Consider the following 24,011-nt stretch of genomic DNA (forward strand, 5'->3'; position numbering starts at 1 on the left):
ATCCATGAATGCCAGTCCCTGACTCTGTCTTCGAACTCTCAGAGAGAGAGGCCACCTTTCCTCGTGCCTTTAGGCACCACTCTACAAGGATGAGCCATACACCTGAGTGACACACCTTCTGATTTTTCCATCCTACCGGCAGGCTCATATTTCTAGCTGTCATTTCAACTTAAACACCTCACAGATAACTCGTATTTAATTATGTCCGAAAGTAAAAACCTAACTTTTCCTGTGCAGCCAATCTTCCAGTAATCCTATTTCTATCCTGGCACTAACCTTCCTCCCCAACAGAAAGCTTGGAAAGTAGTTTGAATTCTCCCTTTCCCACCTCTCCGTTTCCCACTTTAAGTACATTAATAAATCTGTCAAAACCTCCCTCCCATCCCGCCTTACTCGCTCTGCTCACTTCCATCACCACACAGCCCAGGCCCTGTCTGCGCGGTCGGTGACATCACTGTACCAGTCTTCAGGTGGGTCTGCCTCACGCCATTCTCTTCATCTTGAAGTCACTGCTCCTGATATAAACCTCAAATGAAGTCATTCCTAGGCTCAAAAACGTCTGAAGCCTCCTTCTTTCTTCCGCTCCAATCTAAACTTCTTTTCCTGGTTTTTATTAAACCCCGTAATTTGGCTCCACCCTAACTACTTAACTTTATTTTCCATTATTTGCCAGTCTCATCCCTCATCAACCCACAGACATGCCATAATCAACTTTACTGTCAAGTCCTGGAAGAGCTAAACATAAAAACGGCCCTTCCTCTCCCCTCTACTTGGATTTAAAGAATGTGGTGAATTTCCCTCTTCTATAAAGCTTTTCTTGATTTCTCCAACCTCATTTACGCTTCACTTTTCAGAACTTGTCATGTGTATGTGTACCCAAGTTCTCCATCCATTCATCCCATCGATGGACACTAAGGCTGTTTCCATGCCCTGGCTAGTGTAAATAATGCTGCTGTGAAGGGGGGGGGGGGGCGCAGATATCTTTTCAAGTTAGTGTTTTTGTTTCCTTTGACTATATTCCTAGAAGGCACTGTGTAATTTTGAGTCATTGATCAAGTGGACTTTAAGCATAAAATGGAAGAAGAGGTAGAAAAAGTCTAGATATTACTGTAAATATAAAAGAAGCTGGACAAGCTCTAAAAAAAATATGACAATAATGAGAATGGTCTAGCAAGTTATTTGTTCACAGAAAAACAAATAGGAAGGGTGTTAGCAACAATACGGTCTTAGGTCCCCACAAACCCACGCAGAGAATATAGGTATTAAAGAAAGAAATAAAATTGACATTTTAAAAATTATGATACCACTAAGCATCACTGAGATTTGACAGGATGGGACTCGGAACTGGAACTGAACAATGATAAAAAAGTAGAAGCTTAAAGAACTGTTGATCTGGAATATTTTAGAGACTGAAGCTGACATGGAAATAAACTGAGCTGTAATGGTGACTTCAACTTTTGGAATATCTGCTAGAACTCTCCCACAGCTAAAACTCAAGGCATCTGAAAAATGCCTTGTTTAGTCTTCCATCTCTCAGACAGGGAAAGAAACAGTCGGGATATGAATGGAACCACTGGGAAGAAATTAGCTGAATAAATGGAAACAATTAACTGGGAAACCTGGGAGTAATTACAAAGTTTGTTACAATGGGTAATAATGGGAACATGGGACGTAATTAGGGAACACAGATTTCAGAAAGTTCAGAGGGAAGAAAAGTGAACCCAGCCTGAGGCTCTAAAAGGGAAGATGCACTGGACGTTTTAGGAAGTTCTCAAGAGCACAGCTCTAGTTACACTAGCCTTGATTAATTAACCCAACAAATATTTACTGAGCAATCACTGTGGGCCAGGAACTGTCCTTGGCACTAAGGGTACAGGTGACACAAAATACCTGCCCTTACGGGGCTTGCGTTCGAGTTAGGAAGGGAACAGCAGCAGGGGCTGGGAGAGGCATTAGCATTTTAAATAAGGTCATTAGGAAAGGTTACACCAGGAAGAAAATTTTAATAAGGTGAAAAAGTGATTTCAGAACCTGGGGGAAAGGGGCACCACACAGGGAGCAGTCCATGCAAAGACCCTGAGGCAGGCAGGTGTAAGAGACAGCGAGGGAATTGGCATGGCAAGAACACAGTGGGTGGGGGAGCGGTAAGACACAAAGAGCTCAGCGTTACGAGGTGCCAGACTGCATAGGGCTTCTGGGGACCACGAGGATTCTGGGTGACTCCTGATTGCACACACAAGAACTTCCACTCATTGGGCTCTGCTATGTTAAATGCCTGTGTGAAATACCTATATTTTATGAGGTTCTCTGAGGAAAATAAAAAAGAAGCAGAAAACATAAATATTGCCCTGGAGACAGTGTCCGTGTTAAACTCTGTTGAAAGTAAATTATAAACTGCGAATGAATTTTAAAAAATAACAAGGGAAAATGTTCCATATCGATACAGGACTTGGTCAAATACCAGGTTTAAACGTCTGGGTTTTAGAGTAAATAATTCCTAAAGTTACATCACTGGAAGGATTCAGGAAAGAAGTTCTGAAAGAGAGAATTAAAGAAAGAAAGTGAGTCAGAAAAACACGGGGAAAAGGAAGGTATAACCAAACGGTATCATTCCTACTCATTTTAGCCACACAGGAAAACGTAAAACTTGAAATGATTTAGTATTAAAAAAAAAAAAAAAGGAGTTCCGCAACGGATACTAACAACAGAAAAAAGGGGAAGATTCTGAAAAGACAAGCCACACAAAGAGCTCTCCTGATGAACTCAGATTCAAAAAAAAAAAAAAAACCACACAGATAAAAAGGCAGGAGGCACACAGAACACGGGCATCTACAAAACACACTCAGGATGACAGCAGGAGGCAAAATGCCCACAGTGAGCTGACCCTAAGAAACCATTAAGGGGCTTCTGGATTTACGTCTGGAAGAGAAAATTTACAACAGGCCTGGGTACGCCGGCTAATGGTGTAGTTAATACATGGCAGGAAAAAAGGAACCACCTCCATTCCTCTTTTGCTTTTTAAAAACCTCACACTTGAATACCACCTTACAGTTTACATCTTTCTATTTTTACAGCAGCCTCGAGAGGCAGACGCAACCCCCTACATTAAGGAGAACTCTCCGTCCAGTGCACGTTCCCCACTCGAGCTCAGCCTCGTTCCTGAGAAGGACGGATGAAGGCAGAGACCCGGGATGAGGGAGGGGAAGCCCCAGACAGGGGAGGCCACACGACAGCCGCCCCCAGCACCCTGCAGATCTTCTGACTCGGCCAGCTCACCAGCTCGCGTGTCAGGAGCCTGCATGGGAACTCTGTCAGATGTTACCAGTACACTTTGATGAACGACGGAGCCCAGAGAGCTTTGCTGAAAGACAGGAGACTAGCTGCCCAACATTTCAAAATGAGGAAAGAGCATGAACATTACAAAAGAACATGGACATTACGAAATACAAACGGCTGTGTTTATCATCCAGCCTGAGGAAAATTCTAGAACTGACCATAAAGCAGATGGCTTCTGACCAGACAGAGCCAGATGATCACTGAAAATCAGCACAGGGCAAGGAGGGGGTTACAGCTCAGTGATAGAGCATGTGCTTAGCATGCACAAGGTCCTGGGTTCAATCCCCAGTACCTACATTTTTAAAAAAAGAAAGAAAAGAAAAAGAAAAGTTAAAGAATAAAAAAAGAATTTTTTTAAATCAGCACGGACTTAGGGGGAGCAAGTCTTGCCCAGTAACTTTATTTCTTTTCTTGGCAAATCTACAAGACAAACAATCTATGTGAGTCTTTGAAAGGTATTTAACAAGCTCCACTCTCCAGTTTTTAGGGGGGTAAGGGACAAAGATGAAGAAAAATGGGCTGAGTAGTAGATGTGTTTATAACTGAATAAGCAACAAAAATCCAGAATGCTCATAAGTAAGTTCTGCAAAACTCACTCGGCTTAGGCAGTTATATTACCAATGAGCCAGATAAAGCTTTCGACAACATCCTTATCAAAACATGAGGATGAACAGAACCTACAGAATAATCAAAGGGGGGACAGCAGGGTCAGAATCCAAGCCAATTTTTATAGAGTATTAACTTAAACAAATGAAATTTAATAGAGAGGAGGTAAAAATTACATTTGGATGCAGAAACAATCAAGTGCTAAGTATAAATTGTGATAAATTGTTATATACACAAAGAATAACTAAAGATTTTTGTTGAATAAAACTTGACACAAATTAAGTATGGAATGGCTGCCCCGCAAATTTACATGAGCTTAACCTTAGGCTGAGTTAATAGACATTGGTTAGCAACAGGTAAAGTGAATGCCGTACTCCGTGGCGTATCAGTCAGCCTCCTACCTGGAGTTTTCAATAGTCGGCAATGCCCTACAGTCAGCACAGAGGGACAAAGTAAAAGGTCCTCACAATTTGAAAATTAAGTTACTCTCTGGGAGTAATAACAGGGTGAACCAAATGGATCAGAAATGAGCTATCAACATAAGTCATTCCAAGCAAATGTGTAACTGAAAATATTTGGGAACACCCAAACCCAATCACAAGTGAGCAGGGTGTACTCTCTGGGAGGCAGGATCAGAATGTGAATTAAGAAAGCTGAAGCCTTGTCAACTGTTTTCTTCCCGCTAAAGGAAAAGACTGTGTTAACAGAAGAGCATTCCATTAACCTAGAGAGGAAAAAGCAGGAGTTTAACAAGCAAGGTTTTGCCTGCGTTCCCCTAACACTGTCCGGGCTGGAAAAGTCTGACCACATCCCGGGCAGGGCTGGGCAGGGGCATCCTTAGATAAAAGAGGTTCCGTCAGCTATCACGCTTGGTGACACGCCCCATTAAGATGACCCGTTATGGTCAGAATGACTGCTTCCCACGCAGACTGCCCTTCTGGGGTGACAGTGCACCGACCAAATGACGTAAGTTTCCATTCTACTCACAGTTACATTAACAAATTCATTAGTTGACATTCTTGTTTCTATGTCAGTCTCCTGGTCACTTGCTAAATGTAAGTCAATTCCATAATCCTGATTATTTCTGGACACTCATACACACGAATTCACATTTGTGGACCTGGGAAAGTAAGCTCTATACCTTAAATATAATGATCTACATCCAGGTACTACATGCCTGTGAAGTCCTGCCTCTCTTTAAGACAACTGTATTTTACCTAAAACTGAACCGCACGTTTCAAGAGAAAAAACTAACGAAATATAACACATATGGAGGAGAGTGGCCAGGAAGGTAAAAAGTCTGGAATCTGAGGTGTCAACAAATAAAATGAACATACTTAGCCCGAAACAGAGAAGATAGAAGATAACTGTCTTCAAATATCACTTTCGTGGTGACACGAAATTCTCTAATTCTGTGATGAGAACCCACTGAAAGCTGCATAAGGACGAACTTTCCAATTAACACTGTCCCCACGTCTGGCACATAGTAAAAGCTCAACAAGTTCTGGCACGTGGTGAATGTTTACAATGTTAGTATGGCTGTTTTAAGATAAAAAAAGAAATGTCATGAAAGAGCTATGAACAAGATGCTGTGGGAAAGCAAAGGCGGCACAAACAACTCTGAACAAAAGAAGCGGTCCAGGAGAGCATCCCTGAGAGCGGAGATGCCTAAGCCGAGGACTGAAGAAAGCACAGGACTTACCCAGGAAGAGTGTGGGAAAGGGCATTCCAGAAAGCAGCTGGTAAGACCCTAGGTCAGAGAACGCCAGCGGTTCAGTACAGCTGCAAAGGTGAGTAGAGGGAGCCATGAAAGATAAGGCTAGAGAAGCAAATGGGCACCACTTCTTAAAGGGACTCAGACTCGCATGCCATGCTAAGGAGTCTGCAGGAGGCTGTGGGGAATCATTGGAAATTTTAACTGCAGGAGTTATATAATCAGATTTATGTTTTAGGAAAAACCTCTTGGCAACCACGTGGAAGATGGGCGGATTGGAAGAGGGCAAGACTGATGCAGAAAGATGGCTGTTTCAGTAATTTGGAGTCCACGTGAAGATTCTCACACTGTAGACAGAGCAAAGATGGAAGGAATTCAAGAGGTGGCGAGGAGGACTTAACAAAGCCCGGGATGTGAGTGACCATCAAGCAGGAGTCGTCAAGGATGATTCCCAGGTTTAAGGCTTGGGCGACCAAACAGAGAATAACGTCATGCACTGGAGGAAGGAAGGAGCGTGAGAAAGATTTGGAGAAGGGGGAAGATACTCCCCTTGAATCCGAGTTACTGGTGGAACACATCCAGGTGGTGATAGCTAGGAAAGAGATGGACAGTGGAGTCTCAAGGTCAAAAGAGGGGTCAGATGTGGAAGTCATTATCACAGAGTTGTCACCAAAGAAGACATGAGAGCACATGAGATGGTCCAGACGCCAGGGTGCGTAGCGTGAGAAGAGGACTGGAAACAGCAAGGGCTCAAAGACCAGTCAGATCTCCTGCAATCTGTTAAGTTCCTTATCTTTAGGCAAGGAACTGAAATATTTAGGCAAAGACTAAACTCCCACTTCTCAGGGCCTAGAGGGAATTCACGGATCAGAGGGCGTTCACAGTACAGAACTGGCCTATTTGACCTCCACAGCTTCCTTCAACTCTGAAAATGACTCACTCAATTTCATTCAATCCAGTATTTCCCACAATCTGAGAAATAACTTTTTATCACCATTACAGAAAAACTAAAATCATACCTGTTTTTATTCCAATGATGAAAAAATATTTTGAAGAACTAACGTGTCTTGCTGTTTGATGCTGTTGCTTCAGAGAGGGAAGGAGTGCTTGGTTGACCTGGACAGGACGCACGGGCTCTAGATCTAATTCCTCATCCTATTTTTCCCTCTGTGGGTCCAGTCACATGGCTGGTATGAGAACGCAGTTTTCACCCAAACACATGTGCCTACTTATTCTTCCCTTCCTTGCCTGTCACCTTCTGTCTGACGGGGACTACACATAATTTACAGTTTAAAGTCTTAAATGTTTTACTACACGTCAGAAGCGCAGCCATAATTTTCACTAATATTTAAAGTTGTCTTGGTTTCTGTTTCCCTTTCTGCTCAGTTCTACAAACAGAGAGAGAGAGGTACACACATTTTTAAAAATTAAATCCAGAAATATCTGATTAAAACAAACTGTCATTTTTAGACAGGACTACGGGCAGCTCAACTTAACCTTAAAATACAGCACCGGCCCCACCAAGGGGCACCTGGAACAGGTGTTAGAGGCACTTGACCTCTTTTAACCATACGCACGTCCTGTCCCCAGCCTTCCGCCCTCCACAAGGCTTCTTCTCCTCTTGTTCTTGTCTTTCATTTTCCTTCTGGCACTGCCCATAAACTTTTATTACCACTAATGGCGTTAAAGCTAACACAGCTGCCAACTCTCCTGCCTCGAAATACAATGGATATAAATCTAATTGGGGCATCTACAATCAACTTTTTGGTTGCCCTTAGAAAACAACTATATTCTGTGTCAGTGGCCCAATTCGCAGGACAGAAGTAACAAAGGACTATAGAAAGTAAGTCCTTGTGAAAAGGAACCTAGACTGCTGCTCAGCTCTAGCTCTCATGTGGAGCAAGGTTCAGAATCACGACTTGCAGATGGGGGCTCCTGAACGACTGAAAAGGGTGGACGCGGGGCAAACTAGAGACAATGACACCATATGAAGTTTAGAGTCATGCTGTTATTAAAACATAATAAGCATTAGAGTAAAGAAGATTGGGGTAAAAAAATCAAGGCTAGATCCATAATAAAAGGACTTCAGCCCTAGATATTACAATTCCGGGAAAGTTTCAGGGGTGCCATAAAACTTTATGGGAAAGGTGAATAATTACATTCCAACCACAATCCCCTCCCTCAAGCCAAGTGCTCTTGAAAACTACACTTTGATGCTGCATTCTCCTTACACAGCCACCCTCGCTGTTCCAGGCATTCACCCCAGAAAGGGGTTTTAGTGGGTTTCTTTCTCTCTCTCTGGCTAATGGTATCATTGCCTTTTCTGTCTAATTTCACAAAATGGAAACAAGAGACAGTTTATCGCTGGCAGCAAACTTGCAGGCTGAGTGGGAAACACAGCAGGGGCGCTGCCCCGAGGCTGGAAGGGGGAACAGATACACTTCCTTACAAAAGCTCAGAGCGCTAAAGCTGATGAAAAGTAAATATGAGAAAACGTGGCAAATAAAATGTTATTGCATTAGGACAAACCCATTTATTCTTTCCAGCCTCCTGTCCCGACACTAAAATAACTCAGGTTCTTATGGCTCCCTGAACTGTCACTTACGTTCTATGTCATAATGTCTTCCTGCTGCTTGTTGGCCTGAAAAACTCCTACTCACCCTTCAAGTCTAAGCTCAAACACTACCACCTCCCTGGAAAGCTGCTTTGATTCTCCCCAATAGATGCTCCCCTTCCTCAGGTGCTCCCTCAGTGCTCCTCCGCTACAGCAGCTCCGTGCCATCGCAGTGATTTCTAAACCTGTGAGCAGCTCTGTAGTTGCCTGCCTGTCTGCCTGCCTGCCTGCCTTCTGGGGCGATACCATGTCTCTCCATCACTGCATCTCCTGGTGCACGACTTGTACCACATAGGTACTTCAGAATCAAAGAACTCCCAACGTCTCAACATGAAGAGGCAACACCCATCCACCCAAGCCTCTCCGTCCCAGTCCATCTGGTTTAGAACTCCGTTATCGATCTGCTAGATTAAAGTAGCCTCTTCGTTGGTCTTCTCAATTCTGCTCCCTCTTCCCTTGAGTCCATTCCATATGCACCACTGACACCGAACTCTTACTAAAGCACAATTTTAACAGTACCGGGTTGAGCAGTTGATGATGCAGAGAATGAAAAGTTGAAAAACACCTGTTCTCTAAGCTGAACGGACTCAAATCCAACAGGGTGGAGAAAGAAGTAAATAATTAACATATAACTTCTCAGGTGTTGCAGAGATATTTCCAACTCACGCTAATCTTTCTCCCTGGCATGTCCTTCACTCATAAATGGTCGATTCCTATTTCACCTTAATATAGGAAGCCTCCCTAATCTCTCCAGCCAGCAGTCTTTCCTTCCTCTGCTCCCACCGTGCCCTGTTACTTGCTTACTACTTTCTGCTTGAATGATAGTTATTTGCACCCATACATTATGTCTCTTACTGGATTGAACCTTTCTAAGTAAAAGCGCAATACATTTTACTTGCCTCTCTCTTGCCATGGTACCTAATACAGTTGCCCAGAAAACAGCTGATAAATATTGAACTGTGATGCTTAATCTCATCAAAATATTCTGAGTCTGTGATTCCTTTCAGATTTGCTAGTATTAAGAGTATCAGTGGGTCAAATACATACAATTCAGAAGACTGGAATTTTTCCACTCTGGCCACAAAAACAGAAAGTCTATTCTGTTTGGCGAGATTAATAGTGGACATATGGAGAATACCCTTAACCAGATTTGAAAGATGTGTCCAAATGAAATGGATCTCTATTGTAAAAACACAACAAAGGCAACTCCCTAGTGTTAAAAAGCAGGCAACCAGGCCCTGCTGACAAATACAGAAAAGATACGAAGGGTAAACATGGTGTGGTGTTTCCATAATGGGGACTAGTAAATGGGCAAGTGCTTAACAAGCGAAAAGGTCCATAGCTCAGTAAAAACGAAATGTCATAAAACAAGATACTGGCACAAGATATTTTTTAAATGGATCCTTAAATAAACTCTCTGGTCCCTGAAATAACACAACTTTCTAGAGGTGAATACTTGTAGCTTATCCATTCTTTAAAGTTTACAACCGACTTCCTTCAACAGGGCTAATGTAAGACATCTCATCAAGCCCTTGTTAGAACCCCCAATTCTTTCATTTCACGTTTGAAATAATACCTCTCCTCTCTCCAGCCCATTCCTTCCTCATAATTAGTTAAGTTAAACGCAACAGTTTCGTGCAGAATGAGTTAGACGGCAACTTAACTACCATTCCCCTCAATCACAAGAACTGAGGACTTAAAGCTTTATGATTTAAAAATGCAGAACTAAAGTTCCAACTTCTCAATTTTGGCCGAAAAGGAAGCTCAAAACTACAACATGTTTTAAGAAAACGCTGTGCTGCCATGATATAAATACCTGCTCCTAACTGGCTCGAGTAAAGCCAGAACATTTGATCACATCATTTGTTTTGGCATTAAGACTACTGAGGGCAAGAACTGGCTCAGCTACCAGCTTAGCAAACTGCCTGTGGCAGCTTTTAATCTAAAGACCCGAATTTAAGTTTTGCTTTGAGGAGTAAGTGAGAAAATGTGTAAAAATGTCTTACAAAGCTCTAAAGCACAGTACAAATATAAGGTTGTTACCAGTATTATTTTTACAGTAGCTCTCTCCAAGAGCAAGTCCCCTCTACAGGAGATCTGAATAGAGCTGAAATGTTTCTGTACACTCTTCCCAAGAGAATTTATGATTTACAGCAAAACTGTAAATAATTCCTAAAAAAGAAGGGGAAAGAGGGAAGATAGAAAATTCAGGCTGGACTAGAAGAAGGAGGTAAATTAAATAGCAAAGGAGAAGTTTTGTAATAAAATTAAGCAATATAAGAGAAAGGAAACTCAGACCTCAGGGACCAGTTTCCAACTCCGCCACTTAACCCCGAGCGGCCCTAGGCCCTTCACTTTACTAGGCTCCAGTTTCCTCATTTGTAAGTAGAGATGATAACTCAGAGGGTTGCCGTGGGGATTAAATGAGATAATATTTATATAAAGTACTTAGCACTGTATCTGGTAGATAGTAAGTGTTAAGTAAACGATTACGTTCCTGATAACGTTATTATTAGACCTGTACCCTGATCGGTGACATTCAGGAAGAAAAAGGAGCCAAGAACATGTCAGCTGGAAAGGTGATGTACAGAGAGCTGAGGCTACACACCACTGTGTGGCGGGACAATGTTTGAGAAATACAGATTACGCAGAGCATTTTTCATAATAAACTCACACATCACTTACCGTGTCTCCTGCACCGCTGAAGAATCTAGAGAAGCGTAGCCAGAATCTCCAAGTCATAAAAGCAGAAGTGCAATGACTGTATGGACAGAGAGCAGGACTGGGAAGAAAAAAAAAAAAAGGCACTTATTGATGCGTACAGAAGCTTCTCTGATTCCAAACTTTCGATTTTCTAAATTTTCATATAGACAGAATGAAAGTGAGGCTGTACAGCAAAGATGGAACAACTCTGCTTGCCCGAAATCGATGGTATTAGCAATCAGGCATAGTCCTTAAAGTCTCTGCCGTCTTGCTCTGTATTCTGGGGAAGTGGTTGTACCTGTGATTGATTTTGAGGTGTTAACCATTACTAACTCCATCATACTCAGTAACTGCAAAAGCAGTAAAAGCGTTCCAAAATTAGGAAGAAGGGGAATAGAATCCCCACCGGAATGAGACAGAGAGATGGCAAATAACTGTAAAAGGTGAAAAAACAGATGCTACCTTTGCGCACAGGATCAGTGACTTTCATACTATTTAAACAGGTGAAAAGTCTACACCCCTGGAATCAGTAAGAATCAGCAAAGGACAAGGGAAACAGGAAACCTTCCGTATGTGTGGCCAGGGAATCTGCATCAGTTTGGGTTGTCAACTGGTCTGGTGTTAGTTCAGGGAAAAGCAAGGCACTTCTTTAAGAATTCAAAAGCTGAGCATAACACAGGTACTATTATCATAAGCCACAGACAAACTGCAAAAGTTTGAGGCCTTTTTGAATTTACACAACATCAGTGTGAATGAGCGGCTCACCATCTGCCCTGTAACTGCTAAGGTCTTAGGGGGGCTACCTGTCTCAGTGGATTTTCAATGGAGACAAACACTAGCCTATAATGGGAAAAGGTGCCCTCCCCCAAATCTATCAGCAAGGAGGTGAGAGGATGCTTGGTTTCCCTTTGCCTTTTCCCAGCTCACACTCCTTTTTACTGAGAATAGCCTTTCAAAACAAAACCTGTAGTTAGAGGAACACGTAACTTTTTTTTTTTAAATAACAAAGTATAGTGGACTTAAAAGCATCTCCCTGAAATTATGGGCTGATCATCCTGAAAATTTTGTCAATCGGGGTCGTAAATGGAAATAATGTACCATCACTATTGATTTAAGCTGTGTGGAAAAAATATCTTTTTTAAAAACGTGTTTTGCCATTTTTATCTTATGGTAATGAAATGTAAATACATGGGCTCTAAATCCTGGCTTCAGTTCTGCTACCTTTCCCGTTAGGCTTTAAGCTGATCAAGGTTTTCTAGGACCTGTGCCACTCACAGAAGACAACACTTACTAAATTCATTCACAAAGACTGTTCCTCTGCAGCTCTACCTAAAGCCACGAGGAAGGTCCACCAGGGCACCGACAAAGGTCTGCGTCTTGCTAGGCAGGTAAGGACAGACAGTACCCCATCCACTGCCTAGACAAACCTCAGTTTATTGTGATTTCAGTACTTAGATAACCAATAACAAAAGTGTCCTATTCCTAAAACTTCACGGACAAACTGAGCAGGACCATTCATTCAACAAAGAAGCATTTACTAAGTAGGCTTCTACCGGACCCAGTGCATTTCTACAACACCTTTCATTTCACAGTCCCAAAGAGCTTCCAAAGTTGCCCAAACATAAAGTATCAGTGACTGGACTTCTCTCACTTTATACACGTACAACACTCTAGCCAAAACACTCATTCAGCCATTATAAATTTAGCTGCTTATGGACATAAAAACTAAAAGGGCTGAGACTGAAATTCAATCATTAACTAAATTCCAACCTCACAATTCAATCCAAAATATATCCACCGCCAAGTGGTTTAAAAAAAAAATTACAAGCCAAAATATACCATGATTCAAACATTCCATTAGGTAAAGGAGTTAATATAGTTATAACTTCTTACTTCTAAATCCTTATGGGTACAGTGCTAGATAATAAATCAAATTTCTCAGAAGTCCCACTCAATGATTACATTTAACTTGCACCAAGAGCAACTTCCAAAAATGAAACAAATATCTAAAATGCCAAAAATAAATTATTAACCTGGGTTTTCATTATTTTGAAGCTCTTTCTAGAAAACAGAGCCCTACATTTAGGTGCCAGAGGAATATATTTTCTCAAATCACATCTTTGAAACTACAGACTTGACAAAGACCATCAGAGGTGGAACAGAAAATAAGGAGAGTGGTTAAGAACAGAAAAAGGTATAGTAAGGCAAAATGCCTGGGCGGGAATCCCCATTTTACCACTTTCTAGGTACCTCAGTTACCCTGTCTGCCAAATGGGAATAAAAACACCTCCTCCACACAATTGTTGTAAGGATCAAACCCAGGTAAATCAGTACTGTAAGGGTTTAGCAGCAAGCAGCATTACATAAAGTGGCTGCTTATTTTAATTACCACATGACTAGATCATACACAAATGCCTTTCCTTGCTGAAAGCCTTCCTTAATTGGTCTGGCAGAATTTAATCCCTCCCTCCTTGGCTTCTCCACAAAATGCACTGTGTATTTTAGTTATCTGGGTATATTTCCCTCCATTAGCTTTTATCTCCTTGAGGATAGAGACCACAGCTCATCTGAGTATACCTGGCAGCAAATACTGTTCATGGCTGCCCTTCAGCTCCTTCTCTCTAAAGGTTCTGAATAATAATGTCCTGTCAATTAGCAAAACTTTACCTGGAGACAGGAGCTTTATGTAATCAGTGCGCTGAAGCACTGGGCATACCTTGCTAAATATTCTCTGAAGACTGGAACATTTGGGGGGTGGAGGGGAGGAAAAGTAGGATTCACTTATTATTTTTAAACTACTGACTGAGGTTATCTTTTTAAATTACTATTTTTTAATTTCTTATGCTTTAAAAGCTTACTTCCATTATTTCATTCAAAAAGTCTATGGTGCTTTTAATATAAAAATACAGTAGCATAATTTCTGCATATGTTAAGTCCACCTAATCATAACTTGCCCATCTGCTGATTTTAATGTAATCTTGGGGGTGCTAGAGGACAATATGCTTGCTTGATTGACCCTCCACTGTTTACGTAAAATAAAATCATTTTAACAATACGTTGAGATGCAAATCTTTCCAGCTCTGATTTGTGTCCTCCTTTCTCACTCAAAAAAGTGCCACACACATGCAAAAAAACCCTTCCAGCTTATCCCACATCACTGGGAAAACACTTTTTAAAGTGTTATTCAACTTTACTAACATAATGATGTTGCCCTTACTTTGAAAGGACAGAACTTTTCTGAAAACAAATGGCTGAACTGACTCCATGGCTTTGTTACCACTTTCTACAAAGTACAATTTTTCCTTTTTTTTTTTTTTTAAATAGTGTCCTACCTTTTGAAATTAATGTTTTCAGCGTAAAACTGCTGAGGACATCTTTTTGTTTGCACCAAGATCCCTAGTCTCTATTCTTTGATTTATTTTAAAACAAACTCAAAAACAAAAGGCTCAAAAAGAATTGCACCCATTTAATGTGGTTTTTCTAAGTCTAATTTTTTTTTTTCATTTCCCAGTGGCAGGGCCTTTCAAAGGAGCACATTAACACACCCAGTTTGTTTCTCATTCTAAACATATCCCAACCAAATGGGAAACGCTATCAGCCATCTTAACAAGGAGAGTACCACAGAGCTAAACCAGATCGAAACAAAATAAATTTTTAATCCATTGTGTTTATCCATTGATCTCACTGTGTCCATCCTTTGAGATCAGGGTTCTTTACATAAAAGTACTTTGATGAACCTAGGCAATGAACAAATGTCATTATAATTTAACATCCTATTTTGTACTAATTTCTCTCCCGTCAAATAGTCACGAGAGTGACCAATTCACATACAATACCTCTCAGCTAATGGGTAGAGAGTATAATAAACTTAATTGTTTTATATATCCTGAGGCATACAAAGAAAGGCCAAACACAAAGAGGTTTACAGTATCTCATATACATCTACGATTGAGACAAAGAACTTTCAAAGATCTGCCCTGGATAAGTAAAACTGGGCTTAAACAATAGACCCTCCCTTAAAGTAGGGAGACCGGACAGTTTAAGCCCCTACTCCACTCACAGTCCCTAAAAGACAAAATCTCTCTTCCATCTTACAGCCAGGAGGCATACATTAAAAACCCATAAAGTTGTTTCCTCAAATTTTAGTAGTAGTAAAGTTAATACTCGGGCCACCTTTTCCAAGCAACTGGCTTCTGTCAAAACTTATCACAAGTTGCGTGAAATGTACAAGAGCGTTGCTTCTGCGTTTCATCAAGTGAGGAAAGACAGCATCACACTTTCTGGACGAGCCAACTGCTCCAGCACCACCAGCTCTCCCAGCCCCCCTCCCCATTTTTTTTTTTAATATCTTTCCTCCAAACTTACAACCCGAAAAGCGATTCCACAAAACAAACGCGGCATCAGTAAACGGAGGGTCACTGATTTTGAAAAATAAAGTTTGCTCCTTTGCTATCAACCTGACAACTTTTTAAAGGTGAAATGTGTGTTACTCAATCGGGCACAAGCTTTCCTATTCCCATATGGAACAACCGACCACTCGTTTGTCCCCGGTAGCAAAGGTGGGAAAAAAGGGAGTGGGGTGGGGGGAAAGATGTTGAAAAGAAGGGTCCAGGGTTCCCGTGGTGGGGGCAGGTTTGGAGACCGGTTTTGAACATTCCGTGGCTTCAGGGAGCTGGGCGGCTTTACTGTGTCTATCTGAGAAATGTTTAGCAATCTGACGCATCAGTTTTTAGGAATGGTACACAAACAGCCCCCACAATCTCAGAGCCATGCCCAGAATCCTCCCCCTCGGTGGCATCGGCTGGAGGGCACGGGACGGGAGAGCAGGGGACACGGGAGAGGATCCGCGACATTTGTTATTGTTTATGAAGCCCAGCCAGAACCCGGAGCGCGGCGCTCGGGGGCCGAGGGGTGGAAGGGGAAAGGAGCCGGGAAGGACAAAGATGCCTCCTCGGGCTCGAGGCCACCTCTCCGGACACCCGGGGCCAGCATCAGCCCGCGGAACAAGAGGGCCAAGGCCGCCGCCGGAGCTTCCCCGGAGACATTTCCAGCCCCGAAATTAGCCCGGCTTTCCCTGGACACCCGAAAGCACGTAAGCTCTCCTCCCGCTCCCGCTCGCGGAGTTGGCGCTGGCGCGGCCAGCCAGGCCCCCCGGCTCCCGCCGCCGCGGAGCGCCGCATCCGCGCACTCACCTGCCTCCGGTCGCGCCCGCGGCCGGCTCAGCCTCCGCACGGACCGCAGCCGGCCCGGCGCCCGTCCGCTCCCTTCTGCCCGCTCCGCCCTCGCCCCGCCCCCGGGAGGTGGGACCGGCCGCCGCGCCGGAATCTCGGGGCGGCCCTCCTGAACTCTCGCGAGCCCTCCCTCCTCGGCTTCTCGGTGGCTGGGCCGGTCCGACTCGGCCCTGACGTCATACGCACCACAGCCGGAAGTAGCCTTCTGTCGTCAACGCCGGCCCCCCCCCAGCGCCACCCACTTGTGCCTAGTGAGTTCCTGATTGGCCCGGGCGGCGTTGCGCCGGGAGGCACCGCGCCCCTCCCTTCGCAGCCTCACCCCACTCCCTATTCTCTGCCCAAAGCTAATTCAGGCTGCTCTTAGTGTTGCCACCTTAGGCATGTGTCCTTAATGTCGTCAGAGTTTTTCTTGATACTTCACTATGCAGTGTGAATGTTAGAAGTGGAAGGGGCTTAGGGATCACTACAATTATTTTTTTGAAACATTTTGCAGAGTAGGAAAATGTGGTCAACAAAATGGATTGGCTGACCAAGTTGCTTAGTTAGTAGCTGTGGGATCTAGAAGCCACCAGCTTCCTTGACCTTTTTGCTTTTCACCCTAACTCGACTCTAGAGACTTGAGAGGGATTCACATTTGGAAAAGCTACAAAAAACAACAACAACAACAACAACAACAACAAAAAACTCCGCGGCATACATGAAAAACTTGTCTGACTTATCTTGGAAAACCTAAAATAACTGACAATACTGGGCACTTATTTAGGATTAGAGAACTATGAGGAAAATCACCTCCCTGTAGTACGGCTTTTGGAATTTGATGCATTTGACTTTGGGGAGAAAATTTACTGGGCAGGTTGAATAAGAGAATCATTCCCAATTATTGTTGACAAATTTATCTTCTGTCTGAATATTGGAGATTTTATAAAATTCCTTTAACTTTTAGACTATTAAGACAATACACAAAGTTGGTACTGTGCTTGCAGAAAATGTAATTCAGAGATGCCAACCATTATCTTTAGTTTCACCAAGAGCAGGTGACACATGACAAAGACTTAGGGAAGAATCATAACATCACTTCTCTTTTTACAATCTCTGCTTTCTCATACATAGCTTGATAGCAGAAAAATCACTGTGTAGTCTGGAAATTAGTGTATTCTTGGGGAAATCAGTTCCTCCTGTAGCATATGGTCATTTTGAGGCTCAAATGGCAACTGGCATATATGAGCTCTGGAGGTTGTAATTGTGGTCAGACATGTCTGATAGAGGCCTATATGCCTCCCTCCCACCAACACACGTACTCATTCAAAATAGCTTATGGTGTATTCTATAGCGAATTTATATTTTCAAATGTGCCATGTTATTTTTATGAGTAATATGGACTAATTTAGGGTATCAGACTAGGATAACATGGGGCAGGCTAAAGCTTTGACTTCCAGCTCCTAAGTTGAAGCCATTCTAAACACATTTTCCTAGGTTGTTGAAGGTACCTGAAATGAATCAAATTAGAGCTCTGTGCCCTTTTGGAAGTTTGGTGGGATCTATGGACCCTTTTTCAGAATAGTGTTTTTAAATGCATAAAATAAACTACCTAGGTCTATAAAGGAAATTGATTTTGTTAATATACAATTACTAAAATACTAAAAAGTGAGTTTTTGGTATAGTTCTGTGGTAGGCAGCTTCTAATATGATGCCAATAATATTCACTTTCCAGTATTCCTGTCTTGCACAACCCCCTCCTTTTGAGTGTGGGCTGGACCTAGTGACTTGGTTTTGAAAAAGAGAACATGGCTAAAATGATGGGATGTCACTTCCACGATTAGATTACAAAAGACTCTGGCTTCCGTCTTGCCCATCCTCTCTTCCTGCATTCCTTACTCACTCTGATGGAAGCCAGCTGCTGTGCTGTGCCCTGTCTTATGGGGAAGCCCACGTGGTAAGAAACGGAGCAAGGTCTCCAGTCAACAGCCACCAAGGAATTGAGGCTTTCAGTCCAACAACCCATGAGGAACTGAATCCTGCCCACAGCTGTCTGGAAGCAGATTCTCTCCCAGCGGAACCTCCCTCGAGATGATTGCAGACCCAGCTGACACCTTGATTGCAGCCTGGTTGGTGAAGGACCCTGAGCTAAGCCTTGCCAGATTCCTGACCCCTGGCTCCTTTTCTCATAGCCAAGACTTTCAAAGGGGCTCTTGCCCAGACTGGCTAAATGCAATGGAGTTTGTTTGTTTGAAAAGAAAGGCTCTTTTCTACAAGCTTCAGGGGACTTTCATTGGACCATTTAATCAAACACAAGACAATCCATTCAGAACTCTCACCAGACTGCCTTCTGCAAAACACTTTATAAACCTGGAAACAATGACTTCTAATTGATGCATGCTTTGATTTTTAACTGGCTCGATTAAACTGCAAACTATCACCTAGAGTTTAAAGCATTCCAAGGTTTAGGCTATTTTTTCCCCAAAGTTAAAAAGCACTTACGTAAATCAGAAACCTGAAGAAAAGCACTAAGGAAAAGTGAAAAATATATTATGTCTATCTGTCCCTTTGCACTATATTTACTGCTCTGCAAAGTATAACAAAGAACCGCATGAGACTTATAGTCCAAAGATCTGGTTCTGTTACTACTGTATGACCTCGCACGGATGAATAAAGTTCTGTGAAGTCCTATTTCCTCATCTGTAAGATGGGTGGATATCAATACAATAGTTGCAGTAGCTGCAAAGTTGAAATGATTATGTATGCTGAAACATTTGTGAAACATAAAACACCATCGCTGTAACGGAAAGAATACTGAAGACAGAAAAACATCTCAATTTGCATAATAGCTACCTTTTAGAATTAAATTAAATTAAATTAAATTAAAAAGGGATAATGTAAATTAAACACCTAGTATAGGACTCAGAATATATTCACACTCAATTCAAGGTAGCTGTTACTATCACTATTACTAATAATTAGTGATATAACAAAAACGCATGTTTCAGATTGGAACCCTTTTCCTTTTTTTTTTTTTTTTTTTTTTTTTTTTGGTCAACTGCAAGTTAAATTGACTCTCAGCATCCACAGAAAATTTTTGGTGCTATTTACATCCATGAAGAGAGAAAAAGTCCCTGTCACACCTTTCCTGCTTTGATTCTTATCTACTCCCTGTTAATTTTTACAAATTCTTGATAATGAACAGAGATACAGTGGATTTTCTACGTCAAACAGAAAACATAATGCATAGTGCATAAGTCAGATAAGGCTAAGTGATGCTGTAGACAATCACAGAATTTCAGCACATTAAAATGGTGAGGATTAATTCATTGCTAGAGTTCTATGTCCTTTGCAGGTCAGCAATGAGGCTTGCTCATCAGGGCCACTCAATGGTCCAGACAATGGAGCAGCTATATCACCTTGAACATTGCGAATCTTCATGCCAGAGGAAAAGACAAGATTGGAGGGTCTCAGTATGACTTCTGCTCACAACTCATTGACCAGAAGTTGTCGAATGGCCCCATACAAATAAAAGAAAGCCAAGAGATGCAATCTTCTGGTGTTTCAGGAAGGAGAGAAATCAGTAATGTTTGGCAATAGTACTGATGACCATCACATATTGTATATGTGAAAAACACTGTCCAAATGCTAGATGTTACATGATTCCCTTTCTCCACCTCTTAAAGAAAAATTGATGGTATCCTCTTTACAAAAGAAAAATGCTAGACACTATATAGTATTTTGTAGTAATATATGCTATATTTGATATGGTTTAACATTTTAAAATATCAAATTAAAACAGAAAAAAAAAACTTCTATTTGGTGTCTTCAGTCTCCTAAAAGTAATGTTCACTGACATTGGAAATTCACTAACATTATATTAACATTAAATTTTAAAAAGACTTTCTTTTTAAAACTAAAAAGTGTTTTTTTTTCCTTAAATCTCATTCACCTTTCCCATTCCTAATTTTAGGACTAAGTCCAGAAATTTTATTTTCTCAAGTAAGAAAAAGAATACTCCTCCGAGACAGTTTTCCTCACAATAGTGGAATTCAACTCATAAAACAAGACATTCATGGTTAAGAAAAGGTAAAATAATTGGAATACATTCTATGAAATTATTATAGTCACTTATTTGTAGAGTGTCTTTTCATATTTTGTGAATCTAGTACTTATAATTATTATACCATTAAAAAGCAATCACTTTCCAGTTTTAAAAGAAATTTTAATGGTGACACTCCTATTTTTAACTGTAAGTTGTGTGTGTATAGTTTGGTTTTTGGATCTGCACCAGAGTTCCTATACTTTATTTGGTTCCTCTTCTATAATTTATTAGCCCATTTAATACAGAATATATTTTTTAAAGGTGATTTCTTATAAGTGATTATGACTCTGCTTTAAAATTTATTTGAATTGTTATAATGAATTCTTTAGAGATGATGTCAGGTCTCAGAAAATCTATGAACTAAGAGGGGTTAGAAAGGTTTCTTGCTTACACCTCCCATCTTTTTGGGGTGGGTATGTCTTTTCTTTTCTCACAGCCTCCGTATTCAGTGACTCTAAGGGCAGGTCCTACTCCTCAACTACTATTTTCTACTTTCAATCTACTTTCCTTATTTTTTATTTCTATTTTTTAGTTGTTCAAGTTCCTGGGACCAGAGGAACAAGCAAGATGGAGAATGTCTCCAACTCACACCCTCAATGTAGATGTCCCTCCAGTACTGTGGTCTGAGCCTGGAGGAAAGGTTGGCCATCTGGGCAATCATCTTCCATGGTTTGAAGTAAACTGCCCATGCTCAGAGGTGATGGACAGGACAGATCAAACAGTCAAGAGGGCAGAGGGTCCCAACTGTGTCACACTATACAATGGAAGGGAGACCACATCTGAGGACCACATTTGGGGTCCAAATTTGGACTAAAAGCTGAATCCTTCGTCTTGTGGTCTTGGTTACTTAGACTCTCTAAACCTCAATATTCTCATTCATAATTGGAAACATTTAGGAACTTCTCACTATCAGAGGATAATTGTTACCAGAAAAAAAAAAAAGTAAATATCAGAGGGAAGGCCAATATTTTATAGTGAATACAGAAAAAAAATTTATTCTAGATGTATTTTACCACAATAGAGATAATCAGAAAAAAATATGAGGTTCCAACCACAGCCATGCAATACTTAGATTGAGCAAAAGGCTGAATCACACTAGGGATTTTTTAAAACATAATTTTTCTGAGACAATTGTACAATATTATGGGTTCACATCCCTCAGTTTTCATTTAACAGTACACCACATCACAATCATATAGAAAGTTGCATTTAAAAGATATGTCTTCTGAAATCTTTTGATGTTCACATTTTTCTATTTTAACCCATTGTTTGCAACAGTTTCCACTTTGTGAAAACAGTTGAAACAATTGAACTTCCTTCTCAGTTATCTCTTCCCATGAGAGCCAGTCGACTTAAGGGCAAATTCCTAGAAGTGGGGCAAAGGGAACACGCATTTTACATTGCCCACGCCAATTGCCAAACTATCATCCAGAGGTTGCACAAATTTCCACTGTTACCAGAAAGCAGCACAACAAAATTCCCATTCCCCCACGTGCTTGTTCACAGCGGGCTTGGTCCACAGTTTTGTCTTGCCAAAGAAAGAGAGCCTGAGACCTTGGCACGCTATTAGAGAGAAACCATAGTGTTAAGCAGAAGGGAAGTTCGCGAGGAGACTCATTTTGTCATAGGTCAGTTTGGTTAGTAATTATTTTCATATTTGGGTGACTTTTGTTCCCTCAAACAATCTTATCACGAGGACTCGGGGAATGAGTGCCTGGATAAGGCGGATCCCCTCCCTCCATCTGACTGGGTTGTGAAAACTAAATGAGACAAGGTACATAAAATGACAGCCACCTTATAGGCACTCAGTCTAAGTTCCTCTTCTTCCTTTCAGTTCTGGAGCTAAGGTTGGGAACAAGACTGTGTAAGGAAGTAAGTCACAAAGCCTGTGGTTTGTATGAACACAGAGGATTCAGGTAGGGTCTGGGGCAGGCAAGGTCACTACTAGTGTCGTTTGCAGCTATGTTGATAATTTCTCTTTACTAAATAATTTTATAAATCTAGAGGTGGGGATGGGGGGTGGGGGAGGGAGAAGTTACTGGACCCGCCTCTCACTCGGCCATACTCTACAGCCTCCCTGGGCGTTGGGTTGTTTTCAGAGGCTTAGTCTCATGTGTTTTATGCTGATTTCGTTTCCTGGAGGAAGTAACCCAAATCAAGGCTTTCAAAAAATTGATCTTTTTCTTTTTTCTGATTAAGTTGCACAGGCCCTTGTGGACAAGGTTAAGGAGATTTATCTTCACTTAATAGCAATTGGAAGCTATTGAAGGGATTTAGGCAGAGAGGTAACATGTCAGGTTTGCATTTAAAAAATATTCTGATGCCTCAATGGAGAACTGGTCTTGTAAGTATTAAGTTGTATATTGTAAACTGTCTGGGGCAAGTACGCCACGGTAAGCAGAAATAAACATCTGGTCTACTTGTAGATGTGTGCTATCAGGGCTGAATGGTGCAAATATGATCAGATATGATAAATTGGATAAATTAACATCAGATAATTCATCATAGTCATCAAGTAAATTTCTGTTTGGCTTCTCATGTAGATTTTCATATAGATTAAGAGTGTGTCAGTTGGCCAATAGAAATCTTCATTTTGCTAGGCAATTACACTTCTCATTGTAAATTGCTACGTGTCCTTTTCTGAGTTAGATTACTCTTACTCTGTAGTAGTTTTTCTGAGTAGGACCACCTCTGACAAAGTTACATTTCTGACTATGCAAAGCTAAGGATCAAGCTTGATCCTAAGCAACAAATTCTCTTGTTGACACATTGGTGTGGTTGTTCTCTGATTATCACTGTCTATGGTAGACTCTCACTGGGGTAAAATTCTTATAAGAGGATTTATATGCAAAGTTATTTTAATAACTTTAATGTGTTTGGAATGGGCCTGTTTTAATGCTTGAAATGATTAATAAACTCATATATGTAATATGGCCCAGTTGGAGGTCAGGCTTCCTGGAGGAAAAGACCCTAAAACTCTCAGATTAAAGATCAGGAGATTTTCTGGGGAGTGACCTCTGGAACCACTCAGGTGACTGAGAGATGGCAGCTGGATTAGGTAGAGGAAGAAGGTGGACTCAGACGCAGATGCAACAGGTCTCAGCCTATCCTGCAGGAAGCTCTGGCATGATTTTTCTGAGTTATCCCAGTTGAGACAAGGGTCCAGGCCTTTTTATGCCAACCTCAATCAGCTGTTGAATGTGGGGGAGAGGCAGCTCACGTGGCTGAGGGAAAAACTGAAGAGGGACTTGGCTGTGGGCTTTCAGAAGCCAGCATTCCCAGCAGCTGTGGATCTGGGTGGTGCCCCACACCATCCACTACCAGCCCACTGAAGTGGTCCTGCACTTCCTCCTTGGTCCCAGGCTCGTTATGTTGTATGTACCCATAAAACACTGCCCTTTAAAAATGTCCCATTTTGCCTCCTGATGTGATATACTGAGGTCACATTACTTCTGTATTACCCTGCACACCCTCAATTTAATCATGAAGAACATCAGACAAACCAAAAGTAAGAGATAACACACAGAATAACTGCCCTGTACTCTTCAAAATACAAATGTCATGAAGAAAAGACAGACTGAGAAGTTGGTCTTGATTTTTAAGAACTAAAGAGATAAGACAGCTAAACACAACATTTAATCCCCAACTAGATCTCTGACCAGAATTTTATTCTCATTTGCTATAAAGGACATTACTGGGACAGTTGATGAAGATGTGTATAAGACC

The 24,011-nt window shown here is 41.5% G+C and overlaps 1 protein-coding gene across 1 annotated transcript in view; it reads right to left on the bottom strand.

Annotated features, from left to right (window-relative positions):
- The window catches only part of STK38L (serine/threonine kinase 38 like), a 66,327-nt gene extending 50,056 nt beyond the window's left edge, over nt 1-16,271 (bottom strand). Inside the window, exons 1-2 of the mRNA XM_031670584.2 lie at nt 16,166-16,271; nt 10,956-11,052 (exon numbers count right to left, since the gene is read on the bottom strand). The gene's annotated coding sequence lies outside the window, so the exon portion shown is untranslated. The remainder of the gene's footprint in view (nt 1-10,955; nt 11,053-16,165) is intronic.
- Between the last annotated feature and the right edge of the window lie 7,740 nt (nt 16,272-24,011).

Source organism: Vicugna pacos, chromosome 34 (assembly GCF_048564905.1).
Source record: "Vicugna pacos chromosome 34, VicPac4, whole genome shotgun sequence".
Taxonomy (NCBI): Eukaryota; Metazoa; Chordata; class Mammalia; order Artiodactyla; family Camelidae; genus Vicugna; species Vicugna pacos.